Source organism: Epinephelus lanceolatus, chromosome 1 (genome assembly GCF_041903045.1).
Source record: "Epinephelus lanceolatus isolate andai-2023 chromosome 1, ASM4190304v1, whole genome shotgun sequence".
In the NCBI taxonomy this organism is placed as follows: Eukaryota; Metazoa; Chordata; class Actinopteri; order Perciformes; family Serranidae; genus Epinephelus; species Epinephelus lanceolatus.
Genome location: NC_135734.1, coordinates 51,057,437 through 51,074,826, shown reverse-complemented (window position 1 = coordinate 51,074,826; position 17,390 = coordinate 51,057,437). Strand labels below are relative to the sequence as shown.

The following is a 17,390-nucleotide window of genomic DNA, read 5'->3' as shown; positions in this document are numbered from 1 at the left end:
TGCACCTGCTGTATGTCGGGTCATACAGGAAATACACTGTGTTTAAGTCCTTTGGAGTCAAAAAGATGGAGGGTGGAGGCAGAAAACAGGAGCTGGCTGTGAATTTGACGATGTTATTCATCTTAAAATTAATTCAATAAAACATAGAAGTGCAGTCAAGTTTAAATTTCACAGAAAAATCAACACAATGAGGAGTTCAACTGTCTGTAGAAAAGAACATGCAGCTAAAAACACGACTCAAAGGGACATTTAGACGCTGATTCAGTGACATGTATTAAAAGAAATATGGTCCATGGCGGCAGGTAAACTTCACATTTACACTGTGAACTGGTGGGTAATTAAAATGGGACTTTCTTCCTGTCAGTGAGACGACATCAAAACAACCAGCTCCAGGCGTCACTGACAAGTCTCCAGAGTCTGCAGTCACGTTCAGAGCTCTGATGGGACTGTCATTAGCTACTGTCATGTTTTTATTGTGAGCACAGATGTAGGTTTTGGAGAAGACGCGTGGGACATGTTCCTGTCAGTATTTAGAACATGCATTTGTCCTTCCCAATAAAGACATGGACATAGCAGAGGACTTTTATTTGACAAAATGTAAGACATTAATACCATAAACTGACACAGAAAAGGCACAAAGGTGTATACAAATTCACCACAATGCAGGAAGTTCAGTGTTCTGGTGGAGGACCTCCAGACACTGTGTTTCATACCTAAACCCTTGATTGTAGGAAGCATGGTAGAATATCTTCTAAAGGAAAACTGTTATAGGGCAGAAGAGAGCAGCACATTACATTTCTGTCCAACAAAATTCCCTCACACCCTGAGAAAAGGATGTGATGTCAGCTTTTTTATTTAAAGAGACTTTGAGAACATATCAGTTTGTAGTCAGGAACATGGTGTTGCTGGAGGGAGGATCGTCTATCCATCGATTATCCACCGGTGAATAGAATAGAAGTCTTAATTGTCATTGTATGCCATATACAACGAAACTGGAGATGCTACTCCTAATGGTGCACAGACACAAGAAGTGCACACGTTCAACATTCATAAATAAAAACAGTCACATCAGTTATTAATATCAGCAACAATAAGACCATCACATAAAGAGAGTCCTTAGTGCAATTTGTGCAAAGTGCAAATCAGCAATATACAGTTGGGTGAGTCCATGTGCAAAATATGCATGTATTCAGTGCTTATTGAGAGTTTAGTGCAGTAATGACCTGGGGGAAGAAACTGTTTCTGAATCTGGATGTGTGTGTCTTAATGGACCGGTAGCGTCTGCCTGAGGGCAGCAGCTGAAACAGTTATGGCCGGGGTGTGTGGAGTCTGTTGCTATGTTGTTGGCTCTTTTGAGGTAGCGAGCAGTGGCTATGTCTTTGAGGGACATAGCCGCATCTATTCCTCGGCTTTCATTTGTATTTGTATTGTATTTTTCTTTAATTTACAGGCCTCTGTCTCTTAATGTGAAAATGATTTGTCAAAGGGACCTCAGGGTAGAAAGTGATGGTGACAGATGGTCTAACATTGTGTCAGGATGTGGTGAATATGTGGAAGGAGCCAGGGGGAAGCTCACACAGTACAAGGTGCTGCATAGATATTATCACACACTGTCACAGCTCTACAGAATGAAGCTGCTAAATAACAGTAGCTGTTGGAAATGTAAAACTGAAACAGGAACTTTCCTGCACTACATATGGGAGTGTAGCTTGGTTGGACCACTCTGGATTACAGTATTAGACATTTTAATTGGTTGGTTTGTTCAGAAATCTCTGCAAGTCCAAAGTTGTGTTTACTGAGGGATCGGTCTCAAATACCAAACATATCCAAATGTGCATTTTCTGTTATTATTGTGGGTCTAATAACTATCTGTGGAGTTATTCTAAGACAGACCCCAGAATTGAAAGAACAGGTTAATGCAATGTGGAAACAGCATCTTATCACAGTAATCAGGAGACAGGAGAATCATTGGGACCAGTTATGGACTGATATCAAAATGGAGGATAAGCCTACATGATTATGAATCTGCCACATGATCATGTGACCCTATAGAGTGATGTATGGGGACATTTGTGGGACATGTTTTTGTTTGTTAGTTAGTTTCTTCTCTTCCCTCTATTTATTATATGTGCTGGACTCCACCTCCATGTTAGGCCTATAAAAAATATGTGCCTTGTATTCTTGTATGCCTGGAAAATAATATATGTATGTCATGTACTGAGCTTTTCAAACCATTTTTTTTACAGCCTTATGATGATTTTTACGTGTGCTAATTAAAAAAATTGACAGGTGAAGAGAGAGGAGGAACGCACACCAGGGTTGGAGAGGTGCTGACCATTGACGAAAATATGCAAATTTGAAAAAAGATGTCAGGCGCACACTCTAAGCCTCGATGCAAAAATGTTTTTTATTCAAGTACCAATGTTTCAACTAGACCGTCTTCATCTCTTCATCAGGTACGGTCTAGTCGAAACGTTGGTACTGGAATAAAAAACATTTTTGCATCGAGTCTAAGGGCGTGCGCCTGACATCTTTTTTCAAAATTAAAAAAAATTACCACCAACTGCTTTGTGCTTTAAAAAAAAAAAAAAAAAAAAAATTAATCAATTGTGTGTTTTAATACTAACCAATCAATGCAGAGTTACTTGAAAGCAATTAAGAAAACATATTCTGATTGGTTTGCTGTGCGTATCCTGATGGTGACGTCGGGTCAGGTTACCGTGGGAACTTGAATTGCGGAAGTGGTTCGAACGTTTGAAGCGGTCTGGAGCCGGAAGAGTTAAAGAACAAACAAACATGGACAATAACCGACGGAGCAGCAAAGTGAAAGGCTTATATATATTTAAATGTTTCAGAACAGCAGAGACTTTTCACTTCTGAAAAACACACCGAGTGTCTGGACTTTTTCAGAAGTCTGCTCGCCGGTAAACAGCCTAGCTAACACGATGCTAACACTGCTAGCAAAGAGGAACGGTTACCGGGCAACAGCCACTGTGAGGTCACCTGTTGAACCTGGACTTTAACCAGACCAGCAGCAGCCAACAGGACCTGAACAGCAGCATCACACCGAGACAGAAAACCGCAGACACCTGATAACAGTCCCTCCCTCACCGGCACCTGAGCCCGGGTCCGACACCGAGGCGGAGGCGGCCGCTCAGCCGCCCGACAGTGACACAGAGGCGGATCACAGAGACCCGGAGGCTCCGTGGGTAAGTTACCGGTTTATTACCCTCACTGTTTATCTGTCACATGATGCCACTCTGTGTCTTTTTGGCTAAGTATTCACGTCAGGCACCAGATGTGACTGAGAGGGCTGTTAAACACTGCAAGGGGCCTTTTTTTCCCCATTTAATAAAATTTATAGATTTAATCAGAAAGTGTAAATAACAACAATAAAAGGCTGTTGTTTTAAAATAAAAGATAACATTTATTAATCAGAGCTCAACACTGACACATGAACATAACACTTACAGAGCACTAATATAGGGGTGGGCGATATGGTCCTAATAATATCACGATAATTCTGGGAATTTTTGTGGTAACGATATTCTTGACGATATGACAAATTATTAAAAATAAAATATTATTATTAAGAATGTAGAAGTGCAACAAAATCAGTGATGTAGTTTCACAGTTTGCTTCAGATCTTCAGTAAAAACTAAAATGATCTCTCATTTCTTTAGTTTGTGAACAACAACAGTAACTCAGAGTGAGATTCAGATTCTGTCACAATATTAATAGTCAAACTAAATCAAATCTACTACTAATTACACATTTTTAAAAATGTTCCCTGGGATCTATATATATGTTTAACAATAAACTGCACTAAAAAACTAAACTTCATTAGGAATTTAATACTCCTCAATCCCTGAAACATCTTTTTCTGCATTATGGTCTTTAAAAACTTTTCATAATGTTGCATATGAGACAACAAAGACGCTGCTACAGATACACCAGAGAAGTGCTGGTCCTTACGCCTTTCTGTTCCATATGCCCGTACTGAATTGGGTAAAAAGGCTTTTGTCTACTCTGCACCTTTAGCGTGGAATATGTTGCAAAATGACTTGAAACTAACAGGGTTAATTTCTTTGAGCGCCTTTAAATCCAAACTGAGAATACTTGAGGCCGACTTCACTACATGTACTTGTTTTTCATAATCTCCTTGTAAATTTAATACTTTTTTTCTTTTATTTGTTTGTGTTTTATCTGTGTAATTTGTAACTGGGTTTTGTACTTGCTGCTGCCTATCTTGGCCAGGTCTCCCTTGAAAAAGAGGTTGTTAATCTCAATGGGATCTTCCTGGTTAAATAAAAAAATAAAAAAATCTGTGATAGGCCAATATCTGCTGATGATATCTGCTGACCAATGTATTTCTGTATAGTCACAAACTCATCTTTACTTTGCTCTCAGCATTTTAATCCAGTTCAGATCTGTGGTATCTTGTATAAGTAAGAATCACCAGAGGATCCACGATCTAATATCAACATGATATTAAGGTCACGATGCAGTATTATTGCAATTTTGAATATGTTGTGATAAGCTGAGTATTGCACTAAATATACTGTGATTTTTTACCTTTTTTCAACTGTAAATTCTGTCACCAAAGAAGATCTTAGTCAACATCTGTTTTATCTAATAAGATAAAGTTTTCAGTCTGTTCATCTCACTTCAGCCATTTTTATTTGCAGCAGCAAAATGTATCTAGAGGACTGAAAATGCAACTGGTTACATTATTCTAGTAGCCTAAGCTACCTAAAGTGTCCGCTTGGGACAATAAAGTTTATCTTATCATATCTTAATTTGTATTTGTCATATCAATAATTTATATAATGAAACAATCGATACTTGGCACCGCTTGACGACACGATGTTTCCACACAAAAATATTGTGATACTTTGCTGTACTGATTTTTTCCCGCCCCTAGTATCTTGTTTTTAAGTTTTTATTTCAGGTTTTACGACAAAATAAAAGTTTTATTGTCAAAGATTTAGACTTTAGTACAATTCAGGCTTTTGAAGCCTGGTTATTTTAGACTCAATTTGTTAATATTGACTGTCAATTTATATTTCTATCGCATAGATAAAGATAAGGACAAGAACACATCAAATAAACTTTATTGTTTGTCACAAAGCAAAAGAAAATTGTCAAAGGAGAATTTCTCTTGTTTTGTGAAATACAGTGAAGTTAAACTTGTCTAACAAATACAGTAACTACACCTAAAAATCAGAAATGAAATGTTAACAGCTGTTCATGTTTACAGTCCAGGATGAATGTGTCTTTAAAGGGAAACAGCTCTTATGGATTTAATTTAATTTTCAGTCACAAATGCATCTTGTAAAGATTTAAAATGACTTTTTGTAGTTTCCAAACCCACCTGACACTCACTGTTGTTTGAATGAACTTTTTAATCAGGATAAGAATATGGAATATGTTTTATAGTCACATGGAGTCAGTGTATGACGGCTTGTTATAATAAAAAGATAAGACCTTCCTCTCTTTAATGACCTCGTCCTCACTCTAGATGGCGGCAGCGGAGGAGAGATGGAGGGGAGATGGAGGGGAGTCTGGCAGCTCCAGCTTTGAATATGGAAATGTGCACCACTAATCTCAGCTCTGCATATCACACACTGGACTTTATAGTGAAGGAAATGTGCACAGCATGCTCAAAGTGTGTGTGGGTGTGTGTGTGTGTGTGTGTGTGTGTGTGTGTGCAGTCAGCCTCAGTAACAGCTGGCAGTCACACTCGTCACGCCGTAATCAGGATTCATGTGTACATGTTTTATTGGCTCCATTATATTTTAAAATGTTCCCCTCTGCTATAAAACAATAAAGCTGGTGTCCAATCAGAGGCTGTCCCATCCTGACAGACTCCCAACACTGACTGCCTTATTTCCTGTGACAATCAATCCCGCTGTTTCTAATTGGATGGGGTATCACCCCCCCCCCCCCCCTCCTCTGCTCTTCGGTTTATTGTCACTGACAGTCGGATTATTCCCTCACAGTAGCAGCCTGCTCCCTCTCATCCTCCTCCTCCTCCTCTTCCTCTTCTCCGTCCGACAATGCGGGCACCAACTAAGGATTTATAATTTCTTCATCCACTCTGCATCGTTTCTTCTTCCTCTTCCTCACGGTAAGACAATCTGTGCTGCCCGATCGCATCGCAAATGTTTTTGTGCTGGGAATATGTGTGTGTGTGCGTGTGTGTGTGTGAGCCATGTGCACGTCACATAAAGCGCATGAGGTTCCGGAGTTAAACACTCGGACTTGTATTGTGAAGTGTGTTAATATCAGGAGCTCCGGGGTTGTTGTCGGTGCGGCGGAGCGCGGTCACCGGCGGCTGCTCAACTTCCAGAGCAGCTGAATGCGGCTGCAGCGGTGTTTGCACACTCCGGGCTGTTTCACTCATCATCATCATCATCATCATCATGACCCAATGCTGTGATTAAACACGCGACATGTGCCTTGTTACAGCCGTAACGATCACCGGCGGTTGGAAACAATGTGCCGGCGCTGCCTGTCAGAGCCGGTAAAGCGGTGCGTCCTCACACAGCACCGCGGGACTCAGCGTTTCCCCCTCACACGCACATTAAAGCTCCGGTGTGGTCCCGGGCACCGCTGGGCTGTGCAGGGCCGGAGGAGGGAGACGATGGCTGGGAATGTAACCTCTGATTAACGCACTCAGTGTGCGCCCTCACTGACGTTGTTTTATTATTATTATAATTGAAAATTGAATTACGCAGAAACGACACCCCACTCTTCCTAATTCCTCTCACTGGAGTAACTGAGTCCGCCTGAGGTGGGGCCCCTGGAGGACCCCACTCTGATTACCACTTCTGCCACCACCCACAGCATCATACCCCCCCCCCCCCTCAGCAGCTCCTAAAATTTGGGTGGCATATGGCTCAGTCCTCCCCGAGGCTCACAGATGTTCACTCGTTACATCAGCAGCCTAGTTTGGAGGCAGAAGACATTCAAACTATGCTCTACCTTCTGCCTGCTGTGTGTGTGTGTGTGTGTGTGTGTGTGTGGGGAGAAGGGTGTTGGTGTCTTTATGGGAAAGTGTGGCTCAGTAATTGGAAAGGTCTGATCGCCTCGTGTTCTCACTGGAGGGCTATAATGCTCAGCTGAAGATAATCCTATGCAAAAAAGAGGCAGAGTAATCCTGTGATGTATTTTACAGGCTACGATGCAAATGTCAGTCCCTGTAGGAGAAATCAGAAAGAACCAACAAGGTTGTTTAGTGGATCATAACCTGCCTGTAGCTCCTAATATATGTCCAGATACTTCCCCTCCTCACACGTAGGTCAGAGACTCACCATGCCTTCATAGATTGTATCTTGTATTTGTAGTGTAGATGTAATTCAGAAATAATTGAATTGAGGTGCTGGAGCGATAAAATTATCAAAGTAACTGAAAAAAAGCATCGATTTTTGCACCGTTTTGAGAGGCTTGCAGATGTAAAATTATAAGACAAGATAACACCAGGGCTGCATCTAACAGTGATGTCGTTACCAGTTAGTCATTATTTTCTCAGTTCAGCTAATTCATGTTTTAGTGCAGGAAATGTCATGAAATGGTGACAAACACCCACCACTGTTTCCTTAAGTCCAAAGGGACGTCTTTACATCTCTTTGTAAGTTCAAAATGCAAACACATTTAATTTGTTTTCACAAAAGACAAAGAAAAGCAGCTTTCATCAGCTTTTTGTCCGTAAGAAGTGAAGTGAAATTAAAACTATGCATAACATAATAAGTGACAATACTGAAGCCATATGACATGAGTTATGTTGGAAACTGTGCAGAAGTAATAAGGTTAATGGTGAAGCTCTGCAGGACTTGATGAGGCAGAATTGTGACTCATTAAGAGTTTTACTTTTAGATATCTGTAGTGTGTGATTATATCAGTAGTGTTGAACTATACAGTTAGACAAAAGCCTAACATAGAGATAAGAAACTGAATTTTGTGTGTCCGAATTTATTATCTATTCTTCTTCTCTAACCCAATATTAACCTTGTGACCCTTTATGACGCCCGGCCCTCAGTGTTTCCACAGACACAGAACAAGTCCCTGTACTGCAGCACCATACTGAGTGAGACGACCTGTCAGGAGAAAACACTGATGATGAATTACTGCTTATTACTGATTCTTAATTCTTGAAAAGGAGCATTGTAGTAAAATAGTAATGAAGTAAAAACAGCCCAGTCACATCAAGAAAATGCTGTTGTTGTACATTTCTGCAAACCACAAAGATGTTACCAATAATGGAGGAAGTATTCAGTTCCTTTACTTGAGTCAAAGTACCAATACCACACTGGGAAAATACTCAAGTAAAAGTCCTGCATTGAAAAGCTTACTTAAAAGTAATTAAGTGTAACCAGGAAGATTTACTTAAAGTATTAAAAGTAAAAGAACCCAATGCAGAGAAATCTAAAAACAAATTAAACCGTAAAAAAAAAGGAAAAATAAAAACAACACACCCAAATATGCCTTAAAATTAAAAAAAAAAAAAAAAAAAAGTTTAATAAAAAAGTTGCCAAATAATTTTCTGTCAATCAGCCAAATGATTTTTTGACTAATTGTTTGAGCTGAAATTGTAAAAACTGTTTGGTAGTTTAATTTTTTATCAAAACATCATGTTTTATAAACTCTGATTTTTATTAATGAAAAAAATCGTAACTCATAAAGTAACTTGTAACTAAAACTTTCAGATAAATGTAGTGCAGTTAAAAGTACAGTATTTCCCTCAGATATGCAGAGGAGTAGAAAAATAAAGTGGCATGAAAAGAAAAGACTTAAGTTGCTTAAAGTATAGAACATGAGTAAATGTACTCAGTTACATTCCACCACTGGATTCTACAGTTATTGTTTTATATGTGCGACATCAGCGTTTCTAAAGTGACGTAGAGTGTGACCTGACTTTGTCGTTTGGAGGTGGAGGGGATGGTGGATGGCGTGACACCTGGGTGAGATGCCTGCCAAGCTGCAGACCAACACACAAAAACAGTTGTAATTGAAAGCACTTTTTTTCCTTAAACCAAAAGTTTGCTGCATTTCCAGCGGGAATCATGCCCCACAAACCGGGTATTTTAAGCCAAAACATGATCTTTACCTAACCATAACCGAGTGGATTTTGTGCCTAAACCTAACCACATGTTAACCTCAGCATTACTGAAAAGCTTTGATATTTTTCGCTACATAATAACATACAGATCTAACCCATCCATTGTTTGCAGAAACGTACAATGACAACATTTTTTTTGTGGTGACTGGTTTGAATAAAACAGAAATGACATTCAGTCTGTAAAACAGCCTTCAGCAAGATCATTTTATTTTACTTGAACATTCAGAATTTTCACAGTAGTTTGCAGCAGGGTGTAAATCACAAGTGTCATCACAATACCATATTATATAGATTCTTAGGACAACAATAAATATATTTGCTGATATCACAAAGTCTGCCGTCAGTCGATTCAATTCAGGGGTCTGTGATCGATACGAGATGATAACAGTAATCATCCTCGTTGTCTTTTATTCTTGCTCCATCCCATTATCTGCCTGACGCTGGGCCATTAGCTCTCTTTGAATGTTTTAGAGTGACGTGCGCTTGGACAGAAACTGTAAAGCAGATGTGCCATGGGAGTTTCAAAATAAAGGCGTATCTTAAAGATTTAAATAGATGTTTTCACTTTGCATTGATAATATCTGAATGTTGATAATTGAATCTATAGTTTGATTCAGACAGATTTATTGTTGCGCCCCTGGTTTGTTGCTTTTTGTTCAGTGAGAACCAAATAACACTCTGAATGGTTTAAATCAAACATGTGACTGAAACTCTTCTGAAGCACTTTAACGGTCTGATCCTGCAGTGCAGTGACCTCATAGTTACAGCAGTGGCCTTGAGATTTACAGAATATGAGGCCAGCGTCCAGTGAGGACATCCTTTCTCCTGCTGCATTATCTCCACTGTAAAAGCTTTCTGCTGGACTAGTCAAGGATGTTGAGTGATGCCGTAGCAGTCTACCGTACTCCATCATGATATCAGGCCGTCACTGATGCCCCAGACACGGCTTAAAGAGTCGTCACATCAGCTCTGCTGTGATGCATCGTATAAGACAATGAACCTCAGCTGGCAGTACTCAGATGTTATAGCTGTCCTGTGGATTGTGTAGAGCTCGTGTTTTAATGGATTCTTTACAAATTAACAGTGATGAGCAGAAACATTTCAACACTTCAGGGTCCATTAAAATGAATGTTTGTGCTGCAAACCAGTTGGTTTCTAGTGGACACAAGAAAAAGTCACTCAGGGGCTCATTAAGTCTCACTTAAAACATCGCTCACATCCCTCATATGATCTGATCTGCAACTAAAATCAAGAGGCTGTCTTCTTAAGTTAATCTTTATCTAGAAATTCCCTTTTAATTTTTTATTTATTTTTCCAGGAGTGTTTGTACCATTAAGCAAAATAACACAAAAACCGAAGAGGTTCAGCTTTTTATTTGTTTTTCGCACAAGACTTAATCAGAAGAGTTGATTCAAAATATTTTTAAGAAGCTTTTTCAAATCCAGCACAAAAATTATTGTATTTATTTCAGTTTGTGCAAGGATTTTTTTTAGGTGCCATTGATACAGAGATACATGCTGAGACATCATGGAGTGAACACTGCGAAGATTTCATTCATTCATTCATTATCGCTGCAACTAACAATTATTTTTATGACTGTTTTTTTTAATTGTATTTTCTCTTGTGGTGGGAAACATCAGAGGCTGAACAATACGATGTTATCATGAAACTAGAGACTGGATACAATATTACTGCAGTTTTAAAGGTTTTGCAGTTTGCAAAGTATTATGTGATATATTTCAATATATTAGATGTTTTCAACTGTAAATTCTGTCCCCAAAGGAAAACTTTGTCAACATCTGTTTTATCTATTAAGATAAAGTTTTCAGTCTATCATTTATATTGCAGGAAAATGTTTTGTTGAGGGCGGCACGGTGGTGTGGTGGTTAGCACTGTCGCCTCACAGCAAGGGGGTTGCCGGTTCGATCCCGGGTGTGGGAGCCCTTTTGTGCGGAGTTTGCATGTTCTCCCCGTGTCAGCGTGGGTTCTCTCCGGGCACTCCAGCTTCCTCCCACAGTCCAAAGACGTGCAGGTTAATTGATAACTCTAAATTGTCCGTAGGTATAATGGTTGTCTGTCTCTATGTGTCAGCCCTGCGATAGTCTGGCGACCTGTCCAGGGTGAACCCTGCCTCTCGCCCAATGTCAGCTGGGATAGACTTCAGCCCCCCCGCGACCCTCAAGAGGATGAAGCAGTTAGAAGATGAATGAATGAATGAATGTTTGTAGTTGACTGAAAATGCAGCTGATTGCACTCATTGCACTAGGCTACTAAAAGTTTGATTTATATGTGCAGTATTTTTATTTGATTTTTCTCTTTAACTTAATGTAATTTACTTTAATTTAATTAAATTTATATTTGCAGTATTTTATAAAAAAATCAAATTTAATTTGTATTTGATGAATTTAATTTAATTTTTTAATTTAATTTAATTTATATTTGCATATTTTATAAAAAAATCAAATTTAATTTGTATTTGATGAATTTAATTTAATTTTTTAATTTAATTTAATTTATATTTGCAGTATTTTATAAAAAAATTTAAATTTAATTTGTATTTGAAGTATTTTTAATTTAATTTTTTCAATTTAATGTATATAAGTGGTATTTTTGCTAATCTAGCTAGGAATCTTAGTGAAGTAAATTTTAGAAATAAATATTGTTTTACTTTCAGTGCCAAAAAAACAAACTTGTGGAAGCTACTTTTCTGTCAGTGAGTGATTACAGTGACATATTGTATATGCCTGCAGCCTCCTGCATTTTACAGAGCATTGATTCAGTGAACGTTTCATTACAAAAGCAACGTCCCTCACTCATCACTGCATTCTTTATGATGTGGTGGGTTGAACATCGCTGACCACTCACAGAAAACAGCACTGGTATATTTTTATCTACAAAGCAGTGCTGGGTAAACTCCCAGCTTACCTCTGTACCCCTCTCTGTCGTAGCTCTGGTAGTATTCAGCTATGCTCCTCGAAGTGGTTGCTTTGTAATATACTCTGCAAAAGATCTAGAATAAGGAACTTTATTATCCATTGATAAATTCAAAGGCAACATATAGGATGTAGTGATGGAGGCATGAGGTTGTTTTTCTTTGGACGTCACTGTGTTAAATAGTTGTTCCTCTGTTTTAATGTGATTTTTTTTCCATGTTGTATTTTGATATGTTGTACGGGACATATCGAATATACTTGATGTATCGTGGCTTGTTCCACGTGTCATATTTAAAATGACTATATCGGGAGCATCGAGTATAAATGGTGACGTCGTGTTTTAACTTTGTGCTAACTGCTAACAGCTAACTGTTGACTGGAATCTTCAAATTCATAGCGAAAACATCAACACGAGATGAGCCAGGTGCTTCAGAATAAAAGCACCAGTGGTTCTGCTTTGATTTATTAAATTATAACAATACTTGATTTAACTTTATTATAACAGTACTTTAATTTTATTGTAACTGCAGTTATTTAATGTTGTATTTTATTAGTCTGCAGTTCTTTAGAGGAGATTTTAAAGTATCAGGATATATCGCAATATGGCCTGAAAAATATAGTGATATTATTTTAAAGCCATTTTGCCCAGGCTTAATATCTTGTGATTGCACAGATCTCTGTTGTAAAAAAGAATTTGATCTCAGTGGGACTTCCTGGTAAAAAAAAAGATTTGAATAAATGAAAAATAATACTAATAATTTCTATAATAAAAAAGTAAATTGCGTCCGTGTATCAATAAAATATTGCTACGCAAATATTGTAATGTTATGAGGTATCATTTTTTCCCCCACCTTTAATATTCCTAATTTATTGGTTTATTGTTTATTGTCTAGAAATGGTTCAAAATAAAAACCTCAAACGTCTTGGTTTGCCAGAAATGCAAAGCTCTTCAGTTTCTAAAGGCAGACGACAAAAGAAACCCAAAATGTTTATATTGGAGAAACTGGAATCAAAGAAGTTTGGCATTTAAAAAAAAAAATTAGGAGTGAAATGGTTAATTAATTGTCAGAATTGTTGCTGATTAAGTCCCCACTGATGATGACACCTGCTGGTGCATTATACAGAGGTTTTGCATTCATTTCAAGTCGCACTGTTTGCTTTATTAAGCTATACGGTACACTGAAGTTAAAACAAGGACCTGCTCTCAGCGCGCTGCGTGCACTCAGTCAGTCACTCAACCAAACATCACAAGCTGCATATCAACCAGCCACATCAAACGGGCCGGTGATGTTGCCCCCCCCCCCCCCCCCGCTCTCACTGAGACGAGCTTTAAAAAGGAGAGTTTAATCTGGGCTCTGTTGTTGGGTTGGTGGGCTGATTCTGTGCACGAGGAGGACAACTCGTGTGTGTGTGTGTGTGTGTGTGTGTGTGTGTGTGTGTGTGTGTGTGTGTGTGTGTGTGTTTTAGGGAGAGCGCTCGGAGTGAGAGGGGTGGGGATTTTAGGAAGCATACTTACATTTCAAAGTAATGGCCTATTTATAGGGCAGACAAACAGCGGCACAGCGAGAGAGCGCGAGGAGAAAAAGAGTCCAGTGCCTATGGCCTGTTGTTGTTAGCATCGAGGAATGCACCAGTGCTCGTAGTGATAAGGACGGAGTGGAGAGGGTGCAGGCACGGCTTGTTAAGTAAATGCACATGACCAAACATGCCATATATGCACACATGCACAGAAACACACACAGAATCATTAATTTATTTATAGATGCAGTAACACACAACAATGCATCAACATACAGCGCACACATGCACCATTTTGGGATTAAAGCTAACGTGCTGTTTTCATCAACACTTTGGAGTTCAAAGATGATAGCGTGCTCTCAGCCCTGCAGCTGGGACATGCAGCACGCCTGATTGTGTAAGTGTGTGTCGAATTGCAGATGGATGATTTGGTGTATACATGTTTGCCTCAGTGTGTGTGTGTGTGTGTGTGTGTGTGTGTGAGACCAATTGTAGATAGCAGGCTCCTCTTTATGAACTTGTGTGTTTGTGTGATCATCAAAGACTTTGATATTGATCATAGCCTTACATGCGTGCAGCGGTGGCCCGAGGCAAACAGTGTGACTTCTTGGATGCTAAACAAATCGGCTGTGTGTGTTGTGTTCATGCTCCATGAGAATGAATGTGGACAAACTCCAATCTGCTGGTTGTGTGAGTGTGTAAAACGTCAGGGACACATGTGGTGTCCATGAAAGAGACGACCCAGGAGAGTCCAAATGGATTCTTTGATCCCGTCATTGATTTTACTGATTGAATCCAGTTCAGTCTTAAAAGGGAGACGGAGTGTAAAGCTGTGACACAACTGGGAAATGTGTTGGTAATGACAAATTAACCTTTGTTTTAGGGGTGTAACGGTACACAAAAATCTCGGTTCGGTACGTACCTCGGTACACAAGTCACGGTTTGGGTTTTTTCGGTACAGTAATGAAAAAAATAGACAACTATTAAATATCTTTTACTTATTGGTAACCTTATTAAAACATACCACCACAGCAGTTAACTCTTTTTACACAATTTTTGAATGAAACAAATATATATAAAATCCTGCTTTTTCACATTGTTTGAATGAAAATAGAAATATTAAAGTGAAAAATAAAATCCTGCTGTTTTTTTAACACATTTTTTGAATGAAAAATATAAATATAAATTTCTGCTTAAACAATTTTACTCAATTAAAATAAAAAGTATAGTGCAGCTGGTCAGCTTTAAAGCCTGCTCAGATTCAGTTTTACTAGGAACTTACTTAGCTTTCCCACTTTGTTAAAGTGCAGTAAACAAAACATGCTTATATCTAAAGTGCAGCTTAAACAATTTTACTCAACTCCAGTGGCGTTGGTTATTTCTTTAGCGCGATGGTCAGGGAAACGCTCTTTCTTTTTAAACGACGACGATATCGTAGTTTGCACCAGATTGCTTTTTCTACTCGTGCCGGTTAACGTTCAAACTCGGGTGGTGTTGCTTTAGATGCGTTAGCATGTTAGACGTGTTTCCAAGTACATACCCGACCGCTGTTCTGCAGTGTTGGCACACTGCTTTTGTCTTGTCCACTTGTTTATTTCCATCTTCGTATTTTACCCTGAAACCAAAGTGTTCCCAAACGGAGGACTTAAGGTTTGCGGGTGGGTCTTCAGGTTCGTCAGGCTCACTTGCCATGTTGTCAAAATGCGAGAATGTGCTGCACAAAGTGAAAGCGGAGATTTACGGTCGGACTCGGTCCGTCACTCAATTATGTCCGTCGGGGAACTAGATATTTTAAATGGTTCGGCTCTCAAAAACGGAATTAAAATAAAACAAAATAAAATAAAATAATATCCTGCGCCCAATAATTCGGTACAGGGTCGTGCCGAACCGAAAGTTGTGTACTGAATGGTTTGACAGAAATACATGTACCATTACGGCCCTACTTTGTTTATTTCTCTACTTGCACAATGTAGTGTGAGCTATATCTGTTTTACGAGCTTCATGTCTTCACTTCCTGTCAGCACTACTGTAACATTACCTTCGCCTCCTGCCTTTATCATCACACTGCTTTTCCATCATTGAGTTGTTTAATGCTGCATCACCTTTCACAAGCCCTTTTTAGACAGGAATTGTGCAAATTTGCAGGAAAGCCCAATCAGTCTTTTTTCAGCATTGGCAGTATAAAAACAAAATCGGGGAGTGCAGCAAAATGCCTCCTACCTACTTTTGTTCATACAGAATGTGCCTTTTTCGGGGCAATGGGGGGCGTGAGCAAGTAACAAAACGTGTAGCTCAGCGTGTGACGTAAACAGTGACGTGGGAGGGAAGCCGCGGCTGGTCAGTCCTTCGGCGATTCTCTTATAAGTCGGCCCGTTCTTCACCGTCCCCGTCATCTGACAGTTAATGGCCTCTTTGTTTGCGAGGACAAGGAGGGCGCACAATTCCTTGTCTCCTCAGTTGCTCATCTTTACAGTGTCTGTCAGGTTTGTGTTTCCCACTTGCTACTAGCTGCTCGCTAATTCCTGCTATCAGCTGTTTCCTGTTTATCCACCGCCAGTGGGTCACACGTGCGGCGTCATCAACAGCTCCTCCCACAAGTCATCAACAGCCTCTCCCGTTGCGGAAGGCCGCCTCGGTACCTAAAGGGTTCCTCCAATATGTCTACCCTACGAGGCGGAAAATTGGGCACCTCAGATCAACTCGCCAATCTGGCTCTGTGTGTCTAAACGCTCACAGCTTGGCAGCAAAACAGCCCAACATTCGAGGAAAATCTGGCAGTGTAAAAGGAGCTACAGTTAGCTCTCTACACATTGCATTCACTGTTCATGTTTTTGTATAGCGTTATTGATCATTTTAATAATCTCCTCTTCAAATAGCGAAGTTAGCCAGTCAGCTAGCCTAGCTGGCTACTAAAATAAAGAAAAGCACTGTCAAGTTTATGAGGAGGGCGGTCCATTTGCTGCACGCTTTCATAAGACAGTGTGCGTCAGTCAATTTGATATTTTTGGCAGCTATACCAACCTGATGCTGGCCAAGCTCCGAGGATCAGGCTCTGAAGATCGGGCTAATGGTGATGCTACACTGAGTGACTAACATTAGCTCAGGATTATTTCCCAAGACCCTGAGGTGATTATCACAGTGATCAAAAACACTAGGTACAAAAGCAAACGGCAAATGCTCGTGATGCACGAGTCGACTCACAACCGGCGGGGTCTTGGGTTCTGGGCGGTCAGGTGATAACGTCACAGATCAGCGCTCTGAGTAAGTTATCAAGAACTTACAGAAACGGTGTACAGCATTGACTCCTGAGTCCTTATTCACCGTAAGCGCACACCTCCTCTGCTCCGTATGATTGATATATAGAAAAAGATTTCCTTGGTTGAATGACGCTTTCCAGGATTTAGTTAAGTTGAGGTGAATCAAAGCACATTACAGTTCCTGATATCCTGTTGGAAACTCATGTGGCACGGAGGGCGTACATTCGTTTTTTATCATTTTCGGAATCACTTCAGTGTCTTAGATAACTGTTAGCTGTGTTAGCTAGTCACTCAGAGCAGCACCAACGTTAGCGTTTCCTGAGCCTCGCTAACGTCATTTAGATATTAAAGTAACTGATGAACACCGTCTTGCAGAAATGAGCAGCAAAGGTCTGTAAAGCTGACCACACTCATCATAAACTTTACTGTGCTTTTCTCAGTTTTTGTAGCCAGCGAGGCTAGTTGACATGCTAATCTCGTTGTTACAATGAACACAAACACTATACAAAAATGAATGGTAAATTTTATTAACAATATGTACAAAGCAAAATGAAGTAACTA

At 39.6% G+C, this 17,390-nt stretch overlaps 1 protein-coding gene across 4 annotated transcripts in view; it reads left to right on the top strand.

The window, feature by feature from the left end:
* Nucleotides 1–5,589: 5,589 nt before the first annotated feature.
* pcbp4 (poly(rC) binding protein 4) overlaps nucleotides 5,590–17,390 on the top strand; it is a 250,479-nt gene continuing 238,678 nt past the window's right edge. For all 4 annotated transcript variants that reach the window (XM_078171951.1, XM_033625743.2, XM_033625744.2 and 1 more), the window contains exon 1: nucleotides 5,590–6,130. The gene's annotated coding sequence lies outside the window, so the exon portion shown is untranslated. The remainder of the gene's footprint in view (nucleotides 6,131–17,390) is intronic.